The sequence below is a fragment of the Ranitomeya imitator genome, chromosome 2 (genome assembly GCF_032444005.1).
Source record: "Ranitomeya imitator isolate aRanImi1 chromosome 2, aRanImi1.pri, whole genome shotgun sequence".
NCBI classification, from domain to species: domain Eukaryota; kingdom Metazoa; phylum Chordata; class Amphibia; order Anura; family Dendrobatidae; genus Ranitomeya; species Ranitomeya imitator.
This window is the reverse complement of record NC_091283.1, coordinates 364,317,702-364,338,271: the sequence shown is the minus strand read 5'-3', so window position 1 is coordinate 364,338,271 and position 20,570 is coordinate 364,317,702. Positions and strand designations below refer to the sequence as shown.

The window sequence follows — 20,570 nt, the reverse complement described above, 5'->3', positions numbered from 1 at the left end:
GTGTCCGCTAATGATTGGAGCTAATTTTCCATTTAAAAAGCCAAATGGCATGCCTTCCCTTCCGAGCCCTGCCGTGCGCCCAAACAGTGGTTTACCCCCACATATGGGGTATCTGCGTACTCAGGACAAACTGGACAACAACATTTGGGGTCCAATTTCTCCTATTACCCTTGGCAAAATAGGAAATTCCAGGCTAAAAAATCATTTTTGAGGAAAGAAAAATTATTTTTTATTTTCATGGCTCTGCGTTATAAACTTCTGTGAAGCACCTGGGGGTTTAAAGTGCTCAGTATGCATCTAGATAAGTTCCTTGGGGGGTCTAGTTTCCAAAATGGGGTCACTTGTGGGGGAGCTCCAATGCTTAGGCACACAGGGTCTCTCCAAACGCGACATGGTGTCCGCTAACGATGGAGATAATTTTTCATTCAAAAAGTCAAATGGCGCTCCTTCCCTTCCGAGCCTTACCATGTGCCCAAACAGTGGTTTACCCCCACATGTGAGGTATCGGTGTACTCAGGAGAAATTGCCCAACAAATTTTAGGATCCATTTTATCCTGTTGCCCATGTGAAAATGAAAAAATTGAGGCTAAAAGAATTTTTTTGTGAAAAAAAGTACTTTTTCATTTTTACGGATCAATTTGTGAAGCACCTGGGGGTTTAAAGTGCTCACTATGCATCTAGATAAGTTCCTTGGGGCGTCTTGTTTCCAAAATGGGGTCACTTGTGGGGGAGCTCCAATTTTTAGGCACACGGTGGCTCTCCAAACGTGACATGGTGTCCGCTAAAGAGTGGAGCCAATTTTTCATTCAAAAAGTCAAATGGCGCTCCTTCCATTCCAAGCCCTGCCGTGCGCCCAAACAGTGGTTTACCCCCACATATGAGGTATCAGCGTACTCAGGGCAAATTGGACAACAACTTTCGTGGTTCAGTTTCTCCTTTTACCATTGGGAAAATTAAAAAATTGTTGCTAAAAGATCATTTTTGTGACTAAAAAGATAAATGTTCATTTTTTCCTTCCATGTTGCTTCTGCTGCTGTGAAGCACCTGAAGGGTTAATAAACTTCTTGAATGTGGTTTTGTGCACCTTGAGGGGTGCAGTTTTTAGAATGGTGTCACTTTTGGGTATTTTCAGCCATATAGACCCCTCAAACTGACTTCAAATGTGAGGTGGTCCCTAAAAAAAATGGTTTTGTAAATTTCGTTGTAAAAATGAGAAATCGCTGGTCAAATTTTAACCCTTATAACTTCCTAGCAAAAAAAAATTTTGTTTCCAAAATTGTGCTGATGTAAAGTAGACATGTGGGTAATGGTATTTATTAACTATTTTGTGTCACATAACTCTCTGGTTTAACAGAATAAAAATTCAAAATGTGAAAATTGCAAAATTTTCAAAATTTTCACCAAATTTCCGTTTTTATCACAAATAAACACAGAATTTATTGACCTAAATTTACCAATATGTCACGAAAAAACAATCTCAGAACCGCTAGGATCCATTGAAGCGTTCCTGAGTTATTACCTCATAAAGGGACACTGGTCAGAATTGCAAAAAATGACCAGGACATTAAGGTCAAAATAGGCTGGGTCATGAAGGGGTTAATGAGCGGTACCACATGACCGCTCACTCAGGAAGGAGGCGCTGCGTCAGGAGTCGAGACAGAGCCAGAGGGATGTAAATGCAGAGAAGTCAGATACGGAATATATACAGTGCCTTGCGAAAGTATTTGTCCCCTGGAACTTTTCAACCGTTTCCCACATATCATGCTTCAAACATAAAGATACCAAATGTAAATTTTTGGTATAGAATCAACAACAAATGGAACACAATTGTGAAGTTGAATAAAATTTATTGGCTATTTTAAATTTTTGTGGAAAATCACAAGCTGAAAAGTGGGGCGTGCAATATTATTCGACCCCTTTAACTTAATACTTTGTTGTACCACCTTTTGCTGCGATTACAGCTGCAAGTCGCTTGGGGTATGTCTCTATCAGTTTTGTACATCGAGAGACTGAAATTCTTGCCCATTCTTCCTTGGCAAACAGCTCGAGCTCAGTGAGGTTTGATGGAGATCGTTTGTGAACAGCAGTTTTCAGCTCTTTCCACAGATTCTCGATTGGATTGAGGTCTGGACATTGACTCGGCCATTCTAACACCTGGATACGTTTATTTGTGAACCAATCCATTGTAGATTTTGCTTTATTTTTGGGATCATTGTCTTGTTCGAAGACAACTCTCCATCCCAGTCTCAGGTCTTTTGCAGGTTTTTTTAAAGAATGGTCCTGTATTTGGCTCCATCCATCTTCCTATCAATTTTAACCATCTTCCCTGTCCCTGCTGAAGAAAAGCAGGCCCAAACCATGATGCTGCGAACACCATGTTTGACAGTGGGGATGCTATGTTCAGGGTGATGAGCTGTGTTGAAAACCACAAAAATAGGAAAAATCCTTCAATATTCAAGAAAACAAACGAAAAACAGGCAGAGATGCTTACCTGTCTAAATGGGCTTCAATACACTTGCACTGACAGGGTGCAGCGAACCCAAATAAAATGGATCAGGGATTGGCCGTGTGGCACACCAATGCACTAAAATATATATATATGCACATCATTCTCTCCGTCCATCAGCACTCCCGTGACATGATCTAAAAATAGTTTTACAGCACACTCAGCTCTGCTGTACAGTTCTTTGCGAAAAGTATTTGGCCCCCTGGAACTTTTCAACCTTTTCCCACATATCATGCTTCAAACAAAGATACCAAATGTAAATTTTTGGTGAAGAATCAACAACAATTGGAACATAATTGTGAAGTTGAACCAAATTTGTTGGTTATTTTAAATTTTTTGTGGAAATTCATAAACTGAAAAGTGGGACGTGCAATATTATTCGGCCCCTTTACTTTCAGTGCAGCAAACTCACTCCAGAAGTTCATTGTGGATCTCTGAATGATCCAATGTTGTCCTAAATGCCTAATGATGATAAATATAATCCACCTGTGTGTAATCAAATCTCTGTATAAATGCACCTGCTCTGTGTTAGTCTCAGGGTTCTGTTTGAAGCACAGAGAGCATCATGAAGACCAAGGAACACAACAGGTAGGTCCGTGATACTGTTGTGGAGAAGTTTAAAGCCGGATTTGGATACAAAATGATTTCCCAAACTTTAAACATCCCAAGGAGCACTGTGCAAGCGATCATATTGAAATGGAGGGAGTATCATACCACTGCAAATCTAACAAGACCCGGTCGTCCCTCTAAACTTTCAAACAAGAATAAAACTGATCAGAGATGCAGCCAAAAGACCCATGATCTGGATGAACTGCAGAGATCTACAGCTGAGGTGGGACAGTCTGTCCATAGGACATCAATCAGTCATACACTGCCCAAATCTGGCCTTTATGGAAGAGTGGCAAGAAGAAAGCCATTTCTCAAAGATATCCATAAAGAGTGTTGTTTAAAGTTTGCAACAAGCCACCTGAGAGACGCACCAAACGTGGAAGTAGGTGCTCTGGTCAGATGAAATCAAAATCGAACTTTTTGTTTGGCGTAAAGGCAACACAGCTCATCACCCTGAACACACCATCCCCACTTTCAAACATGGTGGTGGCAGCATCATGGTTTGGGCCTGCTTTTCTTCAGCAGGGACAGGGAAGATGGTTAAAATTGATGGGAAGGTGAATGGAGCCAAATACAGGACCATTCTTGAAGAAAACCTGTTGGAGTCTGCAAAAGACCTGAGACTGGGACAGAGATTTGTCTTCCAACAAGACAATGATCCCAAACATAAAACAAAATCTACAATGGAATGGTTCACAAATAAACGTATCCAGGTGTTAGAATGGCCAAGTCAAAGTCCAGACTGCAATCCAATCGAGAATCTGTGGAAAGAGCTGAAAACTGCTGTTCACAAACGATCTCCATCAAACCTCACTGAGCTTGAGCTGTTTGCCAAGGAAGAATGGGCAAGAATTTCAGTCTCTCGATGTACAAAACTGATACAGACATACCCCTAGCGACTTGGAGCTGTAATCGCAGCAAAAGGTGGCGCAAGAACGTATTAAGTTAAAGGGGCCGAATAATATTGCATGCCCCACTTTTCAGTTTTTGAATTTCCACAAAAATTTAAAATAACCAATAAATTTCGTTCAACTTCACAATTGTGTTCCACTTGTTGTTGATTCTTCACCAAAAATTTACATTTGGTGTCTTTATGTTTGAAGCATATTATGTGGGAGAAGGTTGAAATGTTCCAGGGGGCCAAATACTTTCGCAAGGCACTGTAAGTAATATTTTAGTGAAAAAAAATTTAAGTTTTCAATTTCATGTGCCTTTGTTATAAAATTCTGTGTACCACCTGTTAGTTCAATATGTACACCACAGGATGAATTCTGTGAAGACAATAGTTTCAGAAATGGGATTACTTGTAGTTGGGTTTTTTTGTTGTTGTTTTGGCAACTCAGGAGTTCTTTAAATGCGACATGGCGTGTACAATTTATCCCAGCCAAAATTTCACCACAAAAGTCAAATAGCGCTCCTTCCTCTCCAAATCCTGGTATGAACCCAAAAAGTAGTTTCTGACCACATATATGTTATGCTTGTTTAGCAACTTACTCGGGAGGTTAGGTAACAAACTAAAAACTGCAGCTGACCCTGCCAGTTCCTGTACAGACTAGAGATTCTGACCCACAGACCCTATTGGTTCCAGTAGCAAAAATAGACCTGTCCAAAACACTAGAATATGGCGTCTTTGACCTAAACTGCCTAAAAGGCCATTGGGGTCTAAGGGGTATCGTTTCTCCTTGTGGAGAGTGACATACCATCTCTGGCTTGTCAAGGTAAGGAGGCTTATTCGCCATGCAACGCTCCTCTGGGAAATTAAATATGCAAATTGCCTCTTCTGAGAAAAAGAGGACTTAAACTCTATAGCGCCACCTATTGGAAGTAGCGATCCTACAAGTCACAATCAACTCTTTAACGAGTCGTGCAATATGACTTAGGATTAAAGCCAAATCAGTATCTCAATTCGCAGACACGGTGTTTCGGGCTGTTGGCCCTCGTCAGTGCGAAGCATGAGAACTGATTTGGCTAGGTGAGAGGCTCTGGACTGGGGTCTAAGGGGTATCGTTTCTCCTTGTGGAGAGTGACATACCATCTCTGGCTTGTCAAGGTAAGGAGGCTTATTCGCCATGCAACGCTCCTCTGGGAAATTAAATATGCAAATTGCCTCTTCTGAGAAAAAGAGGACTTAGCTCTATAGCGCCACCTATTGGAAGTAGCGATCCTACAAGTCACAATCAACTCTTTAACGAGTCGTGCATGGCGAATAAGCCTCCTTACCTTGACAAGCCAGAGATGGTATGTCACTCTCCACAAGGAGAAACGATACCCCTTAGACCCCAGTCCAGAGCTTCTCACCTAGCCAAATCAGTTCTCATGCTTCGCACTGACGAGGGCCAACAGCCCGAAACACCGTGTCTGCGAATTGAGATACTGATTTGGCTTTAATCCTAAGTCATATTGCACGACTCGTTAAAGAGTTGATTGTGACTTGTAGGATCGCTACTTCCAATAGGTGGCGCTATAGAGTTTAAGTCCTCTTTTTCTCAGAAGAGGCAGTTTGCATATTAAAAGGCCATTGAACATTTCACATTCCTCCCTAAAAAACCAGAGGGCAGCGCAGAATGGGAATTAGCTTCAAAAGGAAAAGTGTACTGAAAAAGGAAAGGTTCCAGTGTGAGTAAAGTAAAGAGTATGAATTGTTATATACTGCCTACTTCCTAACAACAAGCAGAAGGTATGTGTAAAGTAAAGACTAGTAACAGCAAAGAGATAAACTCTAGCTGGAATTTCTCTTATTGTTTCTACCTTACAGCAAAATGGCTGAACAACCAAATTAAAACTATCACCGGCAGGAAATGCCAGCTTGGGGAAAAATTATAAGTCCTCACCCGAAAGGTGATAGGGCAGACAAATGAAAACACCTGAGTTATGCTAAACAGACTGAAGCCAGAATAGCAGAACCAAAACAGCCAAATATAAGATGTGTCCGTTGTGTCTCGGTAAAAAGAGAAACTGAGCACAAAACACGAGGTCAAGGGTTCGAACCCAGAAGCATGACAATATGTTTGGTATTGGCGTACTTAGGAGTTAATGTACAAGAAATTGGTGCATCCATTTTTCTTATTATCCTGTGTGAAAATGAAACATTTTGTTCTAAAGCAACATTATAGTAGAACCTTTTTTTTTTTTTCCCTACAGTTTGTTAATTCCTGAGAAGCACCTGAAGAGTTAACAAATTTGAAGGTTGTAATTTTTAAAATGAGGCCTTGTTTGGGATTTTCTGATGAAGGGGTTCCTCAAACACCCTTCAAACATGAAGTGGTCCCTAAAAATTCATGTTTTGTAAATTAACTTGAAAAAAAATGACAAATTGCTGCTAAACTTTTTTAAGCCTTTTTTTTCTTGTAATTTTTATTGAAAATGTTTCAAATTTTACAGGAAAAGAAAAAATAATTAGGCATTTTAGATTTTTCACTATCATTTATAGGTTACCAACCAATGGTATACTATAATAATAGTTAAACGTTATCAAGTAGATAAAGAGTTAAATTTTACAAACACACACACAGACTCAGACAAAAGGAAAGGGGGGAAATTATGTGGAATGTTATGTCCTTGTTATAGCCATCTCATAGAGGTCATATATTTAACATGGCCCAAAAGGAATCCCAAGGAGACCAAACAAGGTTCAATATCTGTACAGTATTGTCATTAAGGGCTGTCAGGTATTCAAAGATATAGATATAAATATAGATCTAGTTGGGCAGGTGGAGAGGTTTGCTTCCAATGGTAGGCAATCAAACAGCATGCTGCTGTTAACATATGTAAAAGCAATCTAATGGATCTCTTGGATATGTATTCAGGGAAAATATCTAATAGAAAGAGTTGAGGACTTAATGAGAGAAACACTCCAAAAACTTGCTTAATGAGGAGTTGTATAAAGAAAAAATGACCAGGACACATGATCACAGTGAACTGCCACATATTATTCTATTGATCAAGTGTCCATTAGGACCTAGTAGACCCATCATCATATATAACATATGAAACCCATTCAACAAAAAATGATGTAACTGGTCAAATTGTAAAGAAAATCAATATAAACTTTATTAAATAGCAATTAAAAACACATAGTATAACAACAGACCAAAAATGGGAAAGAGGGTGAAATTGGAACACCCAATACACTCTGCATGACACATAGGTGACTGACACCCGCACCCTACATCCACACCAAATACCCAGTAGCTATACATAGAAGTACAAATATGTGTTAAGTCCAACCTGTGGATCAGTACCAACCATAGCTACTATAAGTACAGTGTCATAATTCAATCACTAGCACTATCACTATCCACTGGTATAGCTGTAACAAATTCCCCCATATAACACATGGCCAAGAGGCCTAAACATGAGCGCCGTAAAATCGGCAATAATTACCTCAATAATGGGGGTACCAGGGTAAGGTGGATGTCCGGGTGAAAGCGTCTGCCCCGACGCGCGTTTCGGACCTTGTTCCTTTTTCAAGGGGCCTGGTTAGATCGCTTACGGCCGGTCTTTAAATAGTACCCGTTCAGTATGCATGGTGACGACGTCACCGGAAGTTGTGCGCCCAGCCCGGAAGTGACGCGCCACGTCGCCAGGGTAACCACAGAAGCGGCCGGCGCCAGCGTCACAGGGAGGGTGGATCACATGACCCAACCCCCGTGTAAAGATACCGACGAACCCGCAGCCACTGCGGCACCCAGGCGGCGAGCGCGTACAAGGCAGGGATCGCAACTGCCTAACTAAACAGGAGCATAATCCCCAATCTGCATAAACTAAATATTAAAAACACCTTAAAACGCACAACCAAGATCTATGGGGATAGATATCCATGGGAATAGAAATATAATTCTATACATAACATGGGAACCTGCAAAATATCTAACAGCGGAAACTAACTGGTACCCATCGCTACTACATGATGAGGAGTATCTAATGACTACATCAAATATCAAATATACATACACATATTTTATACATTTTACAATGCCAACACCTGTGTATTCAATAATCACATCAAAAAAACATATATATATATATATCAAACAATAACCAACGCAAACATAGCGCACACACATATATGTATAATCGAAGATACGGCATGTATAGCATAGCATAATGTAAAGACCAGATGTCAAAATAGTTCAGACCATGCATAACAAAGTCTTCGCATATAGAGATGTAGAGATGTAAAATGGTTCATTCTTCCATGTCTTTATACAATCCTCACTTCTCATAGCCTGATGAGTCCTATGGAGAATAGACCGCTCCACACGTACCACGGAATCTATCCCAATACTTGTAGCTACAATAAATTAAAAACAAATTAAAATATGCACACACAAAATGCATCGTGTTCCAGATGACAGAGCGGACTTCAGAGAAACGGGGTGAAGCTAAGGTTCTCATTGAGTCCAGATGGATGGACCGTGCCCAATGTCCATATCCATCTGGACTCTAACTGAGCCAGCCTCTTGAACATTCCACCACCACGAATATTGGCATCGAGCATATCTATGCCCCTAACCCGAAATTGCCCACCATCACAACCATGAAACCTGCTAAAATGTCTAGGGATTGTTTTAAGTAATGTCACATCTTCCGCAGTTGCCGCTGCCTCAATCCCTAGCACATGCTCTCGGATTCTAATCTTCAACTGTCTGGTGGTCATCCCCACATAAATCATATTGCAAGGACAGACCCCATAGTAGATTACATTTTTACTCGTACATGTAATATTCGTTTTAATATTAAATTCCCTAGAGCCTTCCTGATTTTTAAATTTATCAGTGCGATCCATATTTGCGCAGGCCACACAATGGCCGCATGGGGCACTTCCATAACGTCTTTTGAATTGATCCAGAAAGGTAGTAGATGCCTCACCCGTATAGTGGCTACGGACCAATCGGTCTCTTAGATTTCTAGATCTCCTGGCTGTAATAACAGCCCTATCTGGGATAAATCTAGAAATCACTGGGTCTGCCTTCAAAATGTGCCACGACTTATCAAGGATACTCATTTTCGGAAATTGTGAGTGGAAATTGGTGATAAACCTAACGTCACCCGCCTTTTTAATTTGACGTGTACCATATAACAAATCATTTCTGGTGGAACCCCGCGCACGGTTATATGCTTTTTTAATCATGCGGTTACTGAAACCTCGCTCCTTAAGGCGTTGTTTAAGGTCTTCCGCCTGTTTGCAGAAATCACTATCCGTAGAGCAAAGTCTCCGCAACCGCAAGAATTGTCCGGTGGGGACCGACTGGATCATATGCCCAGGATGGGAGGACGTAGCGTGCAACAACATGTTCGTGGACGTAGGTTTACGATAAATGTCCGTCTGTATTTCACCCCTCATGTCCTTCTTAAGTGTGACATCTAAAAATTCTATACATGAAGTGTCACATTTATAGGTGATAAAGATATTCTGGTCGTTGTCGTTCAATGATCTCATAAAAATATGTAGATCATCACATGATCCCTGCCAGATCAGCAAGATGTCGTCGATGTACCGCGTCCACGAAAGGACGCGGCTCATCGGCGACGGCTGATCCGGCAGGGCGAGGTCTCTCTCCCACAGCCCCAGGAACAGATTGGCATACGCCGGGGCTGCTCCCTGGAGCTGCAGGAAGAAAGACCCCTTAAACACAAAAAAATTATGTGTTAATGTAAAATTTAATAACTCAACGACCAAATCTCTAATATCGCCCGGTAAATTGGACATAGTGAGGAAGAATCTAACAGCGCGGACACCATCTACATGTCTGATGCTGGTGTAGAGGGACTCGACGTCCCCCGTCACCAGCACCATATCATCCTCCAAATGGAGGCCATCGACCCGCCTTAACAATTCTCCTGTGTCTTTTAAAAAGGATGGCAAACCTTCAACTAGCGGTTGAAGTTTGGAGTCGATCCATCTATTTATATGTTCAAGATAGTTCCCTCGCCCAGAAATAATGGGGCGACCCGGAGGCGTCTGCGCGTCCTTATGCAATTTGGGCAATAGATAGAATGTGGGAACGATAGGGTCAAACACAATTAAGGCACTGGCCAGTTCTTTTGTAATCGTTCCCATCTCCCTTGCCCCATCAATAATAGCCCGCAACTGTGTAGAATAGGCGGACAAGGGGTTGAACGTGAGTTTCTTATAACATGTGGCATTGCCCAGTTGACGGAACGCCTCCTTCTCATATAGCACCTTAGGCCATACCACCACGTTCCCCCCCTTGTCCGCCGGTTTAAATACCACATCAGTGAGATTTTGAAGGACACGCAGGCGCTCCCGTTCACCCCTAGTAAGATTATCCTTGTATATATACCGAGGTATCTCACATAGTTCTTTACTGACAATCTGTACGAATAAATCCACGTTAGGGCAGGTTACTAATGGGGGGAATTTTTTGGACTTTGGACGGATAGACACCGGGATCTTACCTCCCTCTGTTGTATTATGTTCAACCGCTAGTTCTTCCAGAGCTTGTAATGCTATTTGTTCTTCTTCTGTAGGGAACAATTGTAACAGGTTGCCATCAAAAAAATGTTTCTTGAAAATTAAAGAGCGAGCAAACAGATGTAGATCCTTGATTGCCAAAAAGGCATCAAATGATGCGGCTGGTGAAAACGAAAAGCCTTTCTCTAATAGTGTTAGATCTACATCTGTGAACTCATGTGTACTCAAATTTATTACCTTTTTTCCAAAGCGAGTAGACACAGGAGAAAAGTTAGTCCTCTTATATGGATGAAAAGTATGTTCCCTTCCATTACGTCTTGGCTGTCCAGATCCAGATGCCCCCGATCTCTCAGAAGCATCTGACATCTCACTGATAGAGGACACTGAGGAATACGATGGAATACGCTTCAGCTGTTGGCCCTTTTGTACTGATTTCCTCCACAGATAGACATGGTTCGTCTCATAATCTCGTCAGTCACGATTCAGTTTATTCAATTGGGTGGTCTGGATTTTTTTGACCACTTATTCTAATGTCTTATCTGTTTGACCTTGAAAAGTTTTCACTTTTTCAGTCGTGTTAATTATACCTAAGTCATCTTCCATAGTCTTAATAGATGAATCAAGTTGAGTAATAAGTGCCCCATTATGTTCACACAACAATTGCATGAGTGTTTTAGAACAAGTGCTGCACGCCTCCTCCCACCTAGATACAAACCCAGGGTCCTCCACCGGAAACGTAGGGATAACGCGTACTCTCAACCCTCTTGGTATCATATTTTTACTCAGATATTTTTCTAGGAATATACGGTTCCACCATAATTTAGTCCTTTTTACAATCATTTTCTGTAAGGTAAGTGCCTGCTCATCCCATCTCCCTTCACCGCTCTGCTGAATGCTGGACCCCTCTCCCCCAAATACTTGGTCGATGTGTGACAGCCAAGTCTTCTCCTTGGCTTGAAAGTCCATGTCAGATCCGAATCCTGTGCAAAACACAGCAATATTTAACCATATAAAGAAAAAATGACCAGGACACATGATCACAGTGAACTGCCACATATTATTCTATTGATCAAGTGTCTGGGTGCCACAGTGGCTGCGGGTTCGTCGGTATCTTTACACGGGGGTTGGGTCATGTGATCCACCCTCCCTGTGACGCTGGCGCCGGCCGCTTTTGTGGTTACCCTGGCGACGTGGCGCGTCACTTCCGGGCTGGGCGCGCAACTTCCGGTGACGTCGTCACCATGCATACTGAACGGGTACTATTTAAAGACCGGCCGTAAGCGATCTAACCAGGCCCCTTGAAAAAGGAACAAGGTCCGAAACGCGCGTCGGGACAGACGCTTTCACCCGGACATCCACCTTACCCTGGTACCCCCATTATTGAGGTAATTATTGCCGATTTTACGGCGCTCATGTTTAGGCCTCTTGGCCATGTGTTATATGGGGGAATTTGTTACAGCTATATCAGTGGATAGTGATAGTGCTAGTGATTGAATTATGACACTGTACTCATAGTAGCTATGGTTGGTACTGATCCACAGGTTAGACTTAACACATATTTGTACTTCTATGTATAGCTACTGGGTATTTGGTGTGGATGTAGGGTGCGGGTGTCAGTCACCTATGTGTCATGCAGAGTGTATTGGGTGTTCCAATTTCACCCTCTTTCCCATTTTTGGTCTGTTGTTATACTATGTGTTTTTAATTGCTATTTAATAAAGTTTATATTGATTTTCTTTACAATTTGACCAGTTACATCATTTTTTGTTGAATGGGTTTTAATGAGGAGTTGGACTATCACCCATAAAGGTTTAACTTTAAGCCTCTTAACATCCTAACAAAGAAAGGCATTTAAAAAATCATAGCATATGGTAAATGTTATTTATTAACTATGTTATGTAATATGACTTAAGGGCATAACTATTCAGAGTTTTAAAATTGAAAATGTTTCTACGTTTATTCCATATTTCCAATATTTTCATCAATTAACTCACATTTTTTCAATGTACTTTTCTCATTAACATAAAGTACCATGTGTCCTAAAATTAGCATTTCAGAATCACTGAGATATGCAGAAGCATTCCAGAGTTATTATCACATTGGTTCACATTGCGTTAGTGGCAGTACGCTAACGGGATCCGTTACATAGCACCACTAACGCAATGTAACGGGTCTGTTAGCGCTGCCATTGACGGCAATGTAACTTACGCATCGCTAACGTATGCCATTTTTGGCATGCGCTAGCGAAGTCCTGTTAGTTTCTGACGGACCTCGAACGCTGCTTGCAGCGTTCGAGGTCCGTTCCTCGCTAGCGCAGATCGGGCATCTTCGCTAGCGGGATTGCTAAACGCGATCCCTTTTGGGACATTGCGTTAGCACAGTCCGTTAGCGTATGCGCTAAACGGATTGCCCTAGCGCAATGTGAACCTAAGTTGACCTGCTCAGGAAGGTGAAAACTTGCTCCTATGTGAAATGGTTAAAGGCAAAAATTGCTAACCCAGTTTTACACTTTCTCAAAGGTTATGACGTCTTTGGGCATGGCCATACTGCTCTGTTCTGCACTGAAGGACTTGTAACTGTCCTTGATTGTGTGTCAGACACCACATTAGTAGCAGTGCTTGGTCCGTTTATGATTCTCCAATGAGTATTTCACTACAAAATAGTGGTGACAGACACATTGATACCTGATACTTGTAAGATGACGGATTCAACTCAAAATTGGAAAATTGCTAGAGAGCTGTCAGTGGCCTAACATCAGGATCTAGTGGTTCTTGATCTGAGGTCTACTGTCAGATTGAAAATTAGAATTTTAGTACATAACTTCTAATTTTTATGGACATTTTGTATTGAAATGTTGTGAAAGTATATATTTAAAGATTATTTTATTTGAAAATAATTTATTTTGTTCTTGGCAGATGACGGTGACAGGAGATCAGAGGGACAACTGATGTCTTTAGGTTTTAATTCAAATGACCTTGATATCATGCAAGATACAATAGAAGTATATTCTATTATTCCAGATTCCCCATCATGCCATCACAGCAAAGATCTATCATCTGATCTTGATAAACAGGTCCATTCTTCTGATTCATCACAGACTATTAAAAAAACTAAGCATCACAAAAGAGGTGTTAAAAAACAAATCGATTTTGCAGAAATTAATCCACTTTCGTATTCAGAACATGGAAAAAGCATTCCTTTCATGCATGAAAAAATACACACTATGGAGAAAAGATTTTCATGCTCAAAGTGTGGGAAAAAATTTAATCAGAAATTGGAGCTTGTGAAACATGAGATATGGCACACATATTCATGTTCAGAATCTGAAAAATGTTTTAGAAATGCATTAAATCTTGTTAAACATCAAAGAATTCATATAGAAGACAAGCCATATTCATGTTCAGAATGTGGGAAATGTTTTAAATACAGATCAAATTGTTTTACCCATAAGAGAATTCACTCAGGGGATAAACCATATTCATGTTCAGAATGTGGGAAATGTTTTAAAATTAAATCACATCTCGACAGACATATGAAAAGTCACACAGGAGAGAAGCCATATTTTTGTTCAGTATGTGGGAAATATTTTCTCATGAAAGAAACTCTTGTGAATCATCAAAGAACACACACAGGGGAGAAGCCATATTTATGTTCAGAATGTGGGAAATCTTTTAAACAGAAATCAAATCTTGTTATACATAAGAGAGTTCATACAGGGGAGAGGCCATATTCGTGTTCAGAATGTGGGAAATGTTTTACAAATAAATCAAATCTTGTTAGACATCAGATGATTCACACAGGGGAGAAACCATATTCATGTTCAAAATGTGGAAATTGTTTTACAAATATATCAAATCTTGTTAGACATCAGATGATTCACACAGGGGAGAAACCATATTCATGTTCAGAATGTGGAAATTGTTATACAAATGTATCAAATCTTGTTAGACATCAAAGAACTCACACAGGGAACAAGCCATTGTCATACCTAGAAGGTGATAAATGTTTTATTTAAACAACATATTTTGTTGCTCAAAAAAAAACTCAAGGGAGGTGCAAATTGTACAAGAAAACATGAAACGGATAGTGTCATCATAAAGTCACATGTGAAAAAGAAAGGAAAGCTATTTTACTTTCCGTTGCAGAAATATTATCAAAGTATTTGCCACTTATTGTAAATTAACTTGAGTCCAAATTGGCTTTATGAGATAGTTTTCACTGAGGGTGTGGTTTTATTTTTTCTGTGTGATGTTGAAAAATCATAAGCAGGCAGTAACACTCGAGGAGGGGGAAGGAGAACATCCAACACAATAGTCTTTCTCCTGTGTGAGATATGTAATGACAGCCTGCTCAGCTCTCCACAGAGCGGATTACAAGTTGCCATGAGCCTAGCAGACTTGAGGGCTATTACTGACTCCTTTTAACTTTCATCTCTTAGCAGTCCCTGTGGATATATGGGCAGCACTGCTGAGTTTAGCTGTGTCATATTACAAACCCTCCTATTTATTCTCCTTTTAGAGTGCTGCTGGCTCAGCACTACTGCCACCCCCTTTACACTGCTTGTCTTGAGATGAGAGCTCAAAAGTGTCAGTTATCACCCTTACGTTTGTAATGCTCACTGCAACTTGTAATTGCTGTGCAGTGACATCAGGTTGTCTTTACATCTCATACAGGAGAGATGTAAAGACTACCTCCTTACGATTTCTTTTGCTGCCTGCTTACGATTGGTCAACTTCATACAGGGGTAAGTAAACAAATTTAGTGAAAACTATCTATCACCCACTTGGAGTTATCAGTTTCCAAATACTTTACCAGTCAACAACAGACAGACAACATGAAAAATGAAAAAAAAAAGTTTGATTCTGCTGTTTAGCCACTTTACATCCTGTGTACAGTTCAACTATCTAGATGTGGAGTTTGCTATTAAGTGCATCATCTAAAGGGATAAACTATGAAAATATAGATAATTGACATGTCACAGCATCTTTAGCAACCCAAAGTACAACATTTTCATATTATTCTGCCCAGTTGTAAAAAAAAATATGTAAATAATAAAAAAAAACTTTTTTGTCGTTACTCTTGCTTCCAAAAAATTATACAGCTGTTTTAATGAAAAATAAATAAAAATGTATTTGAGGAAAAATGTTGTCATCTGCCACATACTATTTTTTTAAACAGTTTTGGATTAATAATGTTCTCCTCATAAATGCCTCATGGGCTGTATTTTTCAAAATTAGTTCACTTTGGGTATAGGTGAAGGGGTATCCACCTAATGAATGCCTCAGGGGCGCTTCAAATTCTATGTGGTAAATGGAGCTATTTCAAAAGTAAAGTAGCGCTCCTTCCCTTCTGCCCAATCACATATTGCTGTATTGAGAAGAAATTGTGTAAAAACTGTAGGGTACTTTTTCAGATTACCTCTTGAGAAAATTTAAAAAAAAATACTGAAACCGTTTTTTTTTAATATATGGTAATGTTTAATTTTTACAACTCCATAGTAAAGGAATTAGTGAAACACGTGTGAGGTCAAAATGCTTAGCAAAATTTTCCATGATTTCTTTGAGGGCGGATGTTTTGCAGAAGGGTGCCACTTTTGATGGTTATCACCATTTTGGAATTTCAGGGGCTCTTCAAATACGACATGATGCCTCCAACTATTCCTGTAAAATCTGTGCTCCAAGAGTCAAATCGTGCTCCTTCACACCTGAACCCTCAACAAGGTTAGTATGTGAGGAAATAAGAAGTAGATGTGTTTTATAGAGAGAGATAGAAGAGTCACTTTGTATGCGAGTTAGAGGCAAGGAGGGACACAACGATCAGAGTGGACATAGTGCCTCTGAATACAATCACACTTACAAGTCTTTTCAAGGAAATTGGAGTCTTTGGAGTAATTTTAATTTATGGCGATTCAAGTTTTTAAAAAATTTGGCAAAAATGGTGACATTGATTTTTCAGAAAATTTTATTTTCTCTACATAGTATTGTATGAAGCCTTAAGTTTGAGTTGGGCAATACAAAGAAGAACCAAAAATGTGCGCAGGAATAACTACCGTACTTTTTAGCGACTCACAACAGACCAGGAAAAACGCAGTCACAGACGCACCTTGCAAAAGCCACCACTGTTAGACAAGTCCTTAAAGGGAAGGTGCCACCAGTTTTCTTGTATTTTGTTTTTTTTTGTGAAATTAAGCTTAAAATAGTAATTAAAATGTATTAATGCAATGTTTGCACTGTTTGCAAACATTTCTATATGAAAAATATTATATATTTTTCTACAAATATACATATTTACCACTAGGGGGAGCATTTTCCGTTTTAGACCTCAAGCAGCTATAGTAAGATTTAGCAGCTTTCCTGTTAGCAGCAAAATTGGGGCAGTAACTGCTGACATGACCATTTCCCTCCCCTTTTGGGTGGTCTAATATCCCTGGGGCAGAATGAAGAGCAGCATCACAGGGCAGCACCATATTGTGTGTGACTGCCCTGTGATCTGCTATCACCAGCAGTTACTGCATCAGAGGCACAGCTTGTTTACAGAGGAGCAGAACACAGTGGACTCAGCAGCATTTTTTGTGACTAACATTCTTGCCATCCCCCTTCCCCCACCTTAATCCCTGTCCTGTCAGCTGTCCTGCTCTCTCTCTCCAGGTGTCACCTCCCTCTCTGCAGGCTGTGAGTGCAGCTTACCAGAGAAAAACATTCTTGCCATCCCCCCCTTCCCTCACCTTAATCCCTGTCCTGTCAGCTGTCCTGCTCTTTCTCTCCAGGTGTCACCTCCCTCTCTGCAGGCTGTGAGTGCAGCTTACCGGAGATCACAGGGACTGTGTGTGAGGGGGAGGCAGAGACACAGCAGGAGAAGCACACAGGGCAGCCTGTGAGGAGCAGAGGATATCTGCCCACTGTGCCCAGGACATGCCTGCTTGGAGTACAGAGGAGCAGTGAGGGCTTCTTCTGTCCTGCGATAGAGAGTAAGTGGAGCTCGGCAGATAGCACTGGGCTATAATAAAATGGCAGCTAATCACACCTACAGCAGTGAGTTGTGCAGCCCACAGAGGCGTGCCCAGCTCACTGCTAATGCTACTGCAATGTTACAGATAGGGTCAGTGCTGGTCTATTATCTCCTATGTCCATGGGGTGCCGTAATCTGACACTGATAGTGCCCTGCTACTGCTGCAAAACCAAGATGTCAGCCCCCAGTGCCTTCTTTAAACTCATATAACCAGGGCTGCCACTAGAAATTTCGGGGCCCCATACTGGCAAAATTTTCGGGGCCCCCTTGAGACTCCGCCCAGGCTCCACCCCAGCCCCGCCTCCAGGCTCCACCCCTCGAACTGTCCACAGTCCCACCGCTCTCTCTTGGAAAAACTCCACTTCTCACCAATCACACATTAACAGTTCCCATCACCAGATCACACATATAGCAGGCAGCTTTTGTTTTGGCCAAAAGATTTTTTAAGCCGCCACCATAACACGGTAGACACTTTTGGCCGGGCCCTACTCTGCTGTAACCTATTAAATATTTGTTAAAATATGCAATACAATTTAGGTATATTTTTATTTATTTTTCAATTTTTAAAATGCCCAATAATATCACATAGAAGGAACAAATACCACAACACCATGACCAGATTATTATTATTATTTATTATTATAGCGCCATTTATTCCATGGCGCTTTACATGTGAGGAGGGGTATACATAATAAAACAAGTACAATAATCTTGAAAAATACAAGTCACAACTGGTACAGGAGGAGAGAGGACCCTGCCCGCGAGGGCTCACAATCTACAAGGGATGGGTGAGGATACAGTAGGTGAGGGTAGAGCTGGCCGTGCAGCGGTTTGGTCAATCGGTGGTTACTGCAGGTTGTAGGCTTGTCGGAAGAGGTGGGTCTTCAGGTTCTTTTTGAAGGTTTCGATGGTAGGCGAGAGTCTGATATGTTGTGGTAGAGCATTCCAGAGTAGGGGGGATGCACGAGAGAAATCTTGTATGCGATTGTGGGAAGAGGAGATAATAGGGGAGTAGAGAAGGAGATCTTGTGAGGATCGGAGGTTGCGTGCAGGAAAGTACCGGGAGACGAGGTCACAGATGTATGGAGGAGACAGGTTGTGGATGGCTTTATATGTCATGGTTAGGCTTTTGTACTGGAGTCTCTGGGTGATGGGGAGCCAGTGCAGGGATTGACAGAGGGGAGAGGCCGGGGAATAGCGGGGGGACAGGTGGATTAGTCGGGCAGCAGAGTTTAGAATAGATTGGAGGGGTGCAAGAGTGTTAGAGGGGAGGCCACAGAGCAGGAGGTTACAGTAGTCAAGGCGGGAGATGATGAGGGCATGGACTAGGGTTTTTGCAGATTCTTGGTTTAGGAATGTGCGGATCCGTGAAATATTTTTGAGTTGGAGGCGGCAGGAAGTGGAAAGGGTTTGGATATGTGGTTTAAAGGAGAGATCAGTGTCAAGGATTACCCCAAGACAGCGGGCTTGTGGGACTGGGGAGAGTGGGCAGCCGTTTACTGTAATGGATAGGTTCGTTGGGGAGATCGCGTGAGATGGGGGAAAGATGATGAATTCTGTTTTGTCCATGTTAAGTTTTAGAAATCTAGTGGAGAAGAAGGATGAAATAGCAGACAGACATTGAGGGATTCTGGTTAGTAGGGAGGTGATATCTGGTCCAGAGATGTAGATCTGTGTGTCGTCAGCATAGAGATGATACTGAAAGCCGTGAGATTCTATGAGCTGTCCCAGGCCAAAGGTGTAGATGGAGAAGAGCAGGGGTCCTAGAACTGAACCTTGCGGGACTCCGACAGATAGGGGGCGAGGTGAGGAGGTGGTGTGTGAGTGGGAGACGCTGAATGTACGGTCAGTTAGGTATGATGAGATCCAGGATAGGGCCAATTCTGTGATGCCAAGGGATGAGAGGGTCTGCAGCAGCAGGGAATGGTCCACTGTGTCAAAGGCAGAGGACAGGTCCAGGAGGAGGAGGACAGAGTAGTGTCGCTTGCTCTTGGCGGTTAATAGGTCATTGGTGACCTTAGTTAGGGCAGTTTCAGTGGAGTGGTGTGACCGGAAGCCTGATTGAAAGCGGTCGAAGAAGGAGCAGGAAGATAGATGGGAGGACAGTTCAATATGGACATGTTGTTCCAGTAGTTTTGAGGCAAAGGGGAGAAGTGATATAGGGCGATAGCTAGATACAGAGGATGGGTCAAGAGAGGGCTTTTTGAGGATAGGTGTGATTGTGGCATGTTTAAAGCTTGAGGGGAAAATGCCAGTTGTTAGTGATAGGTTAAAGAGATGGGTTAGGGTTGGGATGAAGACTGTGGTGAGGTTTGGGATGAAGTGGGATGGGAGTGGGTCAAGTGCACAGGTGGTGAGATGCGATCTTGAGAGTAGAGTGGAGAGTCCGTCTTCTGTAATGTCCAGATGACATATTACCACCACAGTGATCGAATAATATCACATACAAGGAACAAATACCACAACACCATGACCAGACCACATATTACCACCACAGTGATCGAATAATATCACATACAAGGAACAAATACCACAACACCATGTCCAGACCACATATTACCACCACATAGTGACTGAATACTACAATTCTGATCAGTAATTTTTAAAAAAGCACCATACTATCACCATAAGTGCCATTATACACAGGAGATCTGTACTTAGTATGCAGTGTCTGTGTACAGATAATATAGTGATCACTAGTGAAATTATACACAGGAGCTCTGTATACAGTGTATAGTGTCAGTGTATAGGTAACACACTGACTCACCAGTGACGTCTCTAGGTGAAGTCCTTCATCTTTCATCCAGCACAGACCGCCATCATTTCATCCAGCCAGGACTTCTCTCTGCAGGAAATAACACAGTTATCTCGAGCTCCGCTTGCAGAACACATTACTTAATTTTTCACAACTTCTACATTACACCACATGAAGAAGGCGACATAGTATCACTCTATACAGTAACAGGACCGCCCCCCATTTAAAACAGTATACTCAAAAAATAAAATAAA

The 20,570-nt window shown here is 41.5% G+C and overlaps 1 pseudogene; it reads left to right on the top strand.

The window, feature by feature from the left end:
- LOC138666582 (uncharacterized) overlaps window positions 1-15,685 on the top strand; it is a 175,758-nt pseudogene extending 160,073 nt beyond the window's left edge.
- Window positions 15,686-20,570: the final 4,885 nt, after the last annotated feature.